This window comes from Prionailurus viverrinus, chromosome D2 (genome assembly GCF_022837055.1).
Source record: "Prionailurus viverrinus isolate Anna chromosome D2, UM_Priviv_1.0, whole genome shotgun sequence".
Classification (NCBI taxonomy): domain Eukaryota; kingdom Metazoa; phylum Chordata; class Mammalia; order Carnivora; family Felidae; genus Prionailurus; species Prionailurus viverrinus.
In genome coordinates, this window is record NC_062571.1 from 79,913,826 (window position 1) to 79,923,552 (window position 9,727).

Below are 9,727 nucleotides of genomic sequence, written 5' to 3' on the forward strand. Positions count from 1 at the left end.
GGTTTGCCCGAGGTAGAGAGTGCGGCAGTAGATATTCACCAGCAGAAGGTTCTAGCGTCCTCGTCTGTGTGGTCATGCAACGAATTCTGACCAAGAAGACCCAAGATTTCCAGGAAGTATGAAAAGGGAGGGGGCGCGCCTCTGTTCGCTTCTTCAACCTTCCCGCTTCTGGCTGCCTGAAGTGCAGAGCTCCAGAAGCCATCTGGGACCAGAAGGACTGGGCTACCCCCTGGGAATATGGGACCGGAGACCCAGAAGGAGCCTGGGTCGCTGCTGATGTTCCTGAGTTACCCTTGGCCAGGGCCCTGGACTGTCACCTCTGGACTGACTTCATATGAGACAAACTCTTTCTGGGCTTTTCTGTTCCATGCAGTTAACAGGGGACCCAAATTCCTGTGGGCACCTTGGCTACATGGCAAAGTCTTGGGGACCAACCCTCCATTCTCTTGCCGGTGAGCTTGCCTCCCTGTCAACTGTCCGTTTCTTCCTTATGCAATTTTTTTGAAATCACTGCCTTTCTCTGAACATCACTGAAGCTTTCTTCTGCAATACTTGCCAAATGAAAAGTCCTAGCGACAAGATTTAAGATGCTCAAGCAGGTACCTTTGATCTAGGGCCCATCCTGTCTCCCCTGCTCCCTTTGGGTTGAGTCACCAGCCTGCAGTGTCTCACATCCCCTTCTGCAGCTCAGCCCCTACTCCCGATGTTCCACTGTGACCTGCTTTCCCTCCCCTTCCCTAGACATCATCTGGGACTCCCCTTCTTCAGGAATTACGCAGAGATCATGCTTAAGCAAGCTGATTCAGGCAAACGGCCGTGTGAAACGGAGACTCACTATATGCCTACAGGAATCCCACAGGGATTAAAGAGTTAAATGTCTTTTGCAGATCATATCAGAAAAAGCAACTAGAATTACAGAAAAGCACCTGTCAAAAATTTTAAGTAGCAAGAAAGGATTAATGCACCCAAAGTAATGAAGGATTAAAAAGGAAAAGGTCAAGCAACTTAACAACACAATAAAGGAAAATTTCTGTATGGCAAAAGCCAAATAAAACAGACCAAAGAACCAAAAACCAAAAAACATCCCAAACTATATAAGCGAAGTATTCCCGAAGTATGACAAAAGGTAAATAGATTTAAGATATTGTCAATTCCTTCAAATTAGTAAAGAATCACCATAATCTTGACGAACGATTGGTTAAAAAAGAGAGAAAAAGATATACGCACACCCCCAATTACAGATGAATAGTACACACTTGAAAAATATATTTAAATTTAGTGAAAAATCAAATAAATAAATCAAATAAAAATTAAAACATCTGAGAAATAAATTTTAACATGTCAAGTTAGCATTTTAAAATGAGATTTCAGGGGACCCCTGGGTGGCTCAGTCAGTTAAGCCTCCGACTCTTGATTTTGGCTCAGGTCATGATGTCAGGGTTCACGGGATGGAGTCCTGCATCGAGCTCTGTGCTGACGAAGCAGAGCCCTGCTTGGGCTTCTCTCTCTCTCTTTCTCTCTCTGCCCTGCCCCCACATACTCTCCCTCTATATAAATAAATAAATAAATAAATAAATAAATAAACAAATAAACTTTAAAAATTATAAAAAAAATTACACGAGAATTCTGAAGTTGGCAAGGGCACAGAGAAATGCAAACTCTTCTACCGGCACGAATTGGCCCAACTTTGTCTCTTGAGTTGCAATTTACCAATGTATCAAATGTTCACATCCGTTAAGTCAGTAGTGCCACTTCTGGGAATGTATCCCAAGAAAGTAGCATAGAATGCAGAAGGATGTGTACCGCCATGCTATTTGTCTCAGAAAACGAAAGGAAGCTACTAAGATGTCCAATTCCTGGTGACTATCTTAACATTCTTTGTAGAACAAGGTAGAACCTAATTGTCAATGAAAAATGAGCAACTTTTGCATATCCAGACCAAAAGCTGTTGAGTACTCTTCCCTATCCACGTTTTCACTTTCCATGGTGTCAGTTACCCCCCCCCCCCGGTTAATGTTGGTCTGGAAGCAGATCACGTCCCCCACGTACAGCCAGGAGGTCAGCCGTAGCTTCGCGCTATGTCACATGCCTACGTCATTCACCTCCCTTTGGTTCATCATAGAGGCATTTTATCATCTCACATCACGACACAAAGAAAGGCGAGTACAGCACAATAAGGTAGTTTGAGAAAGAGACCACGTTGGTATATCTTTTATTACGGTATACGTTGAAAATCGTTCTATTTTATCATTAGTGATTGTTGTTCATCTCTTCCTGTGCCTGATTTATGAATTGAACTTTATCAAAGGAGAGCATATATTGGGAAAAAACATATATAGAGTTCAATACTATTCATGGTTTCAGGCATCCCCTGGGGGTCTCGGGACTTATCCCCCGCAGATCAGGGGGGACTACTATACCACTCTTTCTTGAAAATCCTTTGCAGAGTCTTAAAATCTTTACTGAAGTATAACTGATGTACCAAAAACCCACACATGTTTAAACTGTACAATTTGAAAAGGCGTGATATATGTGTGTTCTTGTGAAACTTTCACCATCCTCAAGATACCGAGTATATTACTCACCTCCAAGAACTGACCTTGGGCTCTTTTGCAGTATCTTCCTCCCGCCCCTTCCCCCAACCCCTCATCTAGGTGACCACTGATCTGCTTTCTGTCCCTACAGATTGGTTTTCCTTTTCTAGAATTTCCTTTGGAATCATACAGTATGGATTCTTATTTGTCTGGTTTCTGGGTTTTTTTGTCTAGCATAATGGTTTTAAGTATCACCCATGTTGTGTGTGTCGTATTAATCCTATTAATTGCTGAGTAGTATTCCATTCTGTCGGTAAACCACCATTTGTTTATCCTTTCATGTGTTGATGAACATTTGGGTTGTTTCCAGCTTTGAACTATTACAAATAAAGGCACTATTAATAGTCAAGTGTAAGCCTTTGTAAGGACATAGGTTTACATTTCTTTTGGATGAATACCTCAGAGTGGGTTGTATGGTAGGAAATGTTTAACTTTTTTTTTTCTTTTTTGAGAGAGAGAGAGAGGGAGAGAGAGAGAGAGAGAGAGAGAGAGAGAGAGAGAGAGAGAGAATATCGTAAGCAGGCTCCATGCCCAATACAGAGTCCCACTTGGGGCTTGATCCCACAACCCTGAGATCATGACCTGAGCTGAAACCAAGTGCCAGATGCTTAACCAACTGAGCCACCCAGGTACCCCACATGTTTAACTTGTAAAGAATCTGCCAAATTCTTCCCCAAAGTGGTCACATTCCCACCAGCTCCACATCTTTGCTGGTAATAGGTATGGTCTGTTTTTTTGAGTTCAGGCCTTCTGACAGGTGAGAAGTGATATGTCCTTTTTTTTTTTTTTTTAATTTGTCTTTCCTTAAAGACCAATGACTTAAGTATCTTTTTAATGCATTTATCCATCATCTACAGATCTTCGGCGAATTGTCTCTTTAAATCTCTCGTTCCTCCTCTGTGTTGGATTTGTGTTTTCTTGTTGCTGAATTTTTGAGTTTTTAAAAATGTATTGTCAGTACAATTCCTTTATCAGATATGTGATCCCCGGATATTTTCTCCAAGACAGTGGCTTGTCGTTTCAACGTGTCTTTTAAAGAATAGATCTTCTTAATTTAGATACAGTCTAACGTATCCTTTTTTGCTCTTTTAGATGGTATGTGTGATATTGTTTCTGGGAAATTTTTGCCTAACCCAAGGTCACAATAGACGTTTTAAAGTTTTAGGTCCTACGCCTAGCTACACGCTTCTCTTTGAGTTAATGTTTGAATGGAGTGAGAGGTGAAGAGGTTCATTTTCACATATGGATAGCTGATTGTTGTAGCATTGTTTGTGCAAAAGATTTTTTTTTCCCTTCACTCAACTGTCTCGGCATCTCTGTTGAAAATCAATTGAGCATTTATGTCTGGGTCTATTTCTGGGTTCTCTGTTCTGATCTATCAATGTCTTTGTCTATTCTGACACCAATCCACACTATTTTGGTTACTGTGGTTTATCATCAGCCTTGAATCCAAGCAAGGCAAGTACTCCAAATGTGTTCTTTGTTTTCTAAGTTGTTTGCGGTGTTCTCAGCCTTTTTGCATTTCCATATGAATTTTAGAACTGTCTTGTCAATGTCCACAAGAAAAGCCTGTTAGGTAGGACTTAGGTGGCATTGAATCTATACATTAATTTGACATAAAATAGACATCTTAACCTCATTGAATCTTCTGATCCGTGGTCTTTTTTTTTTTTTTTTAATTTTTTTTTTTCAACGTTTATTTATTTTTGGGACAGAGAGAGACAGAGCATGAACAGGGGAGGGGCAGAGAGAGAGAGGGAGACACAGAATCGGAAACAGGCTCCAGGCTCCGAGCCATCAGCCCAGAGCCCGACGCGGGGCTCGAACTCACGGACCGCGAGATCGTGACCTGGCTGAAGTCAGACGCTTAACCGACTGCGCCACCCAGGGGCCCTAATCCGTGGTCTAATATGGTTCTCCATTTATTTAGATCTTCTTTATGTTATTTAAAAAAATTAAAACAATTTTTTTTAACGTTTATTTATTTTTGAGACAGAGAGAGACAGAGCATGAACGGGGGAGGGTCAGAGAGAGAGGGAGACACAGAATCTGAAACAGGCTCCAGGCTCTGAGCTGTCAGCACAGAGCCCAATGTGGGTCTCAAACACGGACCGAGAGATCATGACCTGAGCCGAAGTCGGACGCTCACCTTACTGAGCCACCCAGGCGCTCCTAAAATTTTTTTTTAACGTTTATTCATTTTTGAGAGGCAGAGAGAGACGGAGTGCAAGCGAGGGAGGGGCAGAGGGAGAGGGAAACACAGAATCCGAAGCGGGCTCCAGGCTCTGAGCTGTCAGCACAGAGCCTGACACAGGGCTCAAACCCATCCTGAACCAAAGTTGGATGCTTAACCGACTGAGCAACCCAGGTGCCTCAGGTCTTCTTTATTTTATTTTAAGTGTATTTATTTATTTTGAGAGAGAGAGAGCATGTGCATGAGAGTGAGGGAGGGGCAGAGGGAGAGGGAGAAGTAAAGAGAGAGAATCTCAAGCAGGCTCTGCACTGTAGCACAGGGCCCGATGGGGGGCTCAAACCCACCAACCATGAGATCATGACGAACTGAAATCAGATGCTTAACTGACGGAGCCACCCAGGTACCCCTTAAATCTTCTCTAATTTCTCTTGGCAATATTTTCAGTGTATAGGTCTTGCACATCTTCATCAGATTTATCTTTAAATTCTCCATGATTTGTGCTATAGGTATAGTGGTATTTCAGTTTCCAGTTGTTCATTGCTAGTAAATAGAAATACAGTTGATAATTGTAATTTGGTCTTGTATTCTACAACCTTGCTAACCTCACTTTTTAGTTCTAGTAGCATTTTATAGGTTCCATAGGACTGTTTAATATAGACGATCATGTTATCTGTGATTAAAGATGGTTTTACTTCTTTCTTTCCATTCTGGATTCATTTATTTTTTCTTGCCTTGCTACCTGCCTGGAACTTCCAATAAGAAGTTGAGTAGAAGTGGTAATACTCATTACCCATGTCTCGTTCCCAGTTTTGGGGAAAACACCCAATCTCTCACGATTACTTATGACGCTGAGTTTTTATGTAGACGTCCCTTATGTTGATGGGATTCCCTTCTGTTCCTATTCTGGTAAGTGTTTTTACCTTGAATACATATTGGACTTTTTTCCAAATGATTTTGTTGTATTAATGAGATTATGATATTGCCTCTTTTTTTTTTTTAGTATAGTGAGTTAAATTAATTGATTCTTTAAATGTTTATTTACAGGGGGGGAGGGGCAGAAAGGGGTGGGAGAGAGAGAATCCCAAGCTGGCTCCATGCTGTCAGCACAGAGCCAAATGAGGGGCTCAATCTCGTGAACCATGAGATCATGGCCCGAAATCAAGAGTTGGACACTTAACCTCCTGAAATGCCCACGCTCCCCACACTAATTGATTTTTAAATGTTAAAGCAACCTTGACTTCCTAGGATAAAGTCCACTTGGTCATGATCTATTATTCTTTTTAAACATATCATTGCATCTTATTTGTGAACATTTGCTAAGAACGTTTGCATCTATGTTTTTGAGAAATACTGGTCTGTGAGTCCCTTTCCCTTACAATGTTTTTGTCTAGTTTGGGTATCAAAAGAATGTTTACCTTATGTAATGAACTGGAGACCATGCCTCTGTCTTTAAATTTCTAGAGGAGCCCCTGGGTAGCTCAGTCGGTTGAGTACCCAACTTCATCTCAGACAGTTTGCGAGTTCAAGCCCTGCATCAGGCTCACAGCACAGAGCCTGCTTAGGATCCTCGGTCTCCCTCTCTCTGCCCCTTCCCTGCTCATGCGCTCTCTCGCTCTCTCTCTCTCTCTCTCTCTCTCAGAAATGAATAAACATTTATTTTAATTAATTAGTTAATTAATAGAATAGAATAGAAAAATGCAGAATGGGTGTTATTTCTCCCTTAACGTTTGGTAGAATTCACCAGTGAAGCCATCTGATCATGGAGTTTTATTTGTGAGAAGATTTTAACTAAAAATTCACATTCTTTCGTATAAATAAGACTATGCATGTTATCTATTTCTTCTTGTATAAGGTTTGGTAGTTTCTGTGTTTCAGGGAATGTTCCATTTGATGTAAGTTGTTGAACAAAGTGGTCTAGAGTTGCTCATTTATTCCCTAATTATCATGTTACTCTCTGGAACATATGTACTGATATTACTTCTGGCATCCCTAATATTGTAATTTGTATCTTCTTTCTCTTTTCTTTTTTTTTTTTTCCTGATTGATCTGGCCCCAGGCTTGTCATTTGACTGATCTTGTCAAAGAAACAACTTTGGTTTCACTGATTTTCTATACGGTTGGTGTTTTGTTTTATTGGTTTCTGTTTTCATCTTACTCCTCTCTTTCTGCTTGCTTTGAGTTTATTTTGTTCTTCTTTTTCCAATTTCTGAAGATGGAAGTTGAAGTGGTTGACTGGAGACCTGTTTCTTTTCTAATATAGGCCTATGGGGCTATAAAATTTCCTCTGTGTACTGCTTTAGCTCCATCCCACACATTTGGATATGTTGTGTTTTCATTTTCATTTATTTCAAAATATGGCTTAATTTTCTTTTTGGTATTTTCTTTGACCCATGAGCTACTTAGACATTGTATGATTTAGTTTCCCAGCGTTTGGGGATTCTTTCTGTTATTAATATTTGTTAATGTGTATTTATTTTTGAGAGAGACAGAGAGACAGGCAGAGCACAAGTAGGGGAGGGGCAGAGAGAGAGGGAGACACAGAACCTGAGGCAGGCTCTAGGTTCTGAGCTGTCAGCACAGAGCCCAACGTGGGGCTCGAACTCATGAACCGCTATATCATGACCTGAGCCGAAGTCAGACGCTCAACCAACTGAGCCACCCAGGAGCCCCTCTGTTATTAATTTTTAACTTAATACTATTGTGGTCAGATAATACGTTTTGTATAATATGAATCTCTTAAATTTACTGACACTTTTTTTGGTGGCCCCAAATGTTCTGTGTGCATTTGACAAAAAAAGTGCATTTCATTCTGCTGTTGTTGGGTAGAATATTCTATTAACATCAGTCAGTATAATGTCAGTTGGTAGATACAGTCTTGTTCAAGCATTCCACAGCCTTAATGACTTTCCGTTTACTTGTTCGGTCAGTTATTGAAAGAAAGGCGTTAAAATCCCCAATATAATTGTGGACTTGTCTATTTTTTCTTGTAATTGTATCAGTTTTTATTTCACGTCTTCTGACACGCTGCTATTATCTAATAAGCACTTAGGATTGTTATATCCTTTTGATTAATTTATCCCTTAATCGTTATGAAGTAACTGTCTTCATCCTTGGCTATCCTCTTTGCTCTGAAATCTATTATCTGATATTAATATAGCCACCTCAGCTTTTTCTTTTCTTTTCTTTTCTTTTTATTTATTATTATTATTATTATTATTTTGAGAGAGAGAGAGAGAGCATGAGCAGGGGAGGGGCAGAGAGAGAGAGGGAGACACAGAATCCAAAGCAGGCTTCAGGCTCTGAGCTATCAGCACAGAGCCCAGCGCAGGGCTTGAACTCATGAACTGGGAGATCATGACCTGAGCCAAAGTCAGACACTTAACCGACTGAGCCACCCAGGTGCCCCAGCTATATATATATTTTTTTGATCAGTGTTCCTATGGTATATCATTTCCCATCCTTTTATTTCTAATTCATTTGTGTTTTTACATTTAAAAGAGGTTTCTTATAGGCAGCATGTAGTTGCGTCTTGCTTTTTTATCCAATTTCACGATGCCTGCCTTTTAACTGAGGTGTTTAGATCATTGATTTATGTAACTATTGACACCATTTAGTAAATCTATCGTATTGCTATTTGAGGGCAGCTGGCGGGCTAGGTCAGTAGAGCATGTAACTCTCCATCTCAGAGTCGCGAGTTCATGAGTTCAAGCCCCACGATGGGTGTAGAGATTACTTTAAAAGAGTAAAATCTCATAAATCTGTCATTTTGCCTTTGGTTTATTTGTTCTGCTTGTTCTTTGTTCCCTGTTTCCTCTTTTTCTGCCTTGTTTTGGATGAGCTGTGTTTTGTTATGACTTTCTTGTATCTCTTTTATGAACTCATTGGCTACAAGTCTTTGTTGTGTTATTTTAACAGGTGGTTTGGGGTTCACAGTGCAACACCTTTACTCTATCACAGTCTGTCTTTAAGAGATCTTACGCCACTTTGTGTGTATTATAGGGACTTTATAACAGTATCTTTTCATTTCTCCTTCATCACTTCCCTTCGGCTTAAAAGGTTTCCTTAACTATTCCTTATAGTTCAGGTCAGTTGGTGATGAATTCTTTCAGGATTTGTACACTTTCAAGAGGCTTTATTTTGCCTTAATTTTGAAACTGTGTTTGTCAGATATGGAATTCTAGGCTGTCAATTTTTAATTTTAGAAATTTAAAAATCTTGCTCCCTTGTGTTTTAGCTTGCATCGTTTCCAAAGAGAAACCTGCCATCATTCCTATCTTTCTTCCTCCCTGCGCATTGTGTCTTTTTCCTCTGGCTGCTTTGAAGATTTCTATTTGTTGCCAACTTCAGTCAACGTTAGTATGACACGATCTGTTTGAAGTTTTATTCATGTTTCTCATGCTTGAGGTTTATTGAACTTCTTATATATGTGGGTTGATAGTTTGAATCCAATTTTGAAAATATTTGGGCATTATTATTTCAAATATATTTTTGGTCCCCTTTCTCTTTTCCTTTAAGGATTCCGGTGACTTGTGTGTGCGGCCCCTTGACATCATTCTCAAGTCACTGGTGAGAATTGAGACTCACGGTTCATCTTTTTAAGTCATTTTTACCTCTGAGTTTCATTTAGAATAGCTTCTATTGCTACGTCTTCAAAATCACTATTCTTTTCAGAAATGCTTAATCCTGCAAAGAGTTTTAGATGTAATAAAGTGCTAGCATTTTATTATTAAACGAAAAAAAAACGACAAAATTTTACATGTAATGTGATCATGAATATCTTTAAATATATAAAGGGTTAGAAGAAAATATGTTATTTGTAAACAGTGAGTTCATCTGGTTGGTAGGATGTTGGATTCTTACTCTCCTTTTTGTTGTTTTCTATAGTTACTGGAATTTTGACATCAGCAAGCACATACTGTTTCACAGTTAATTATATAAG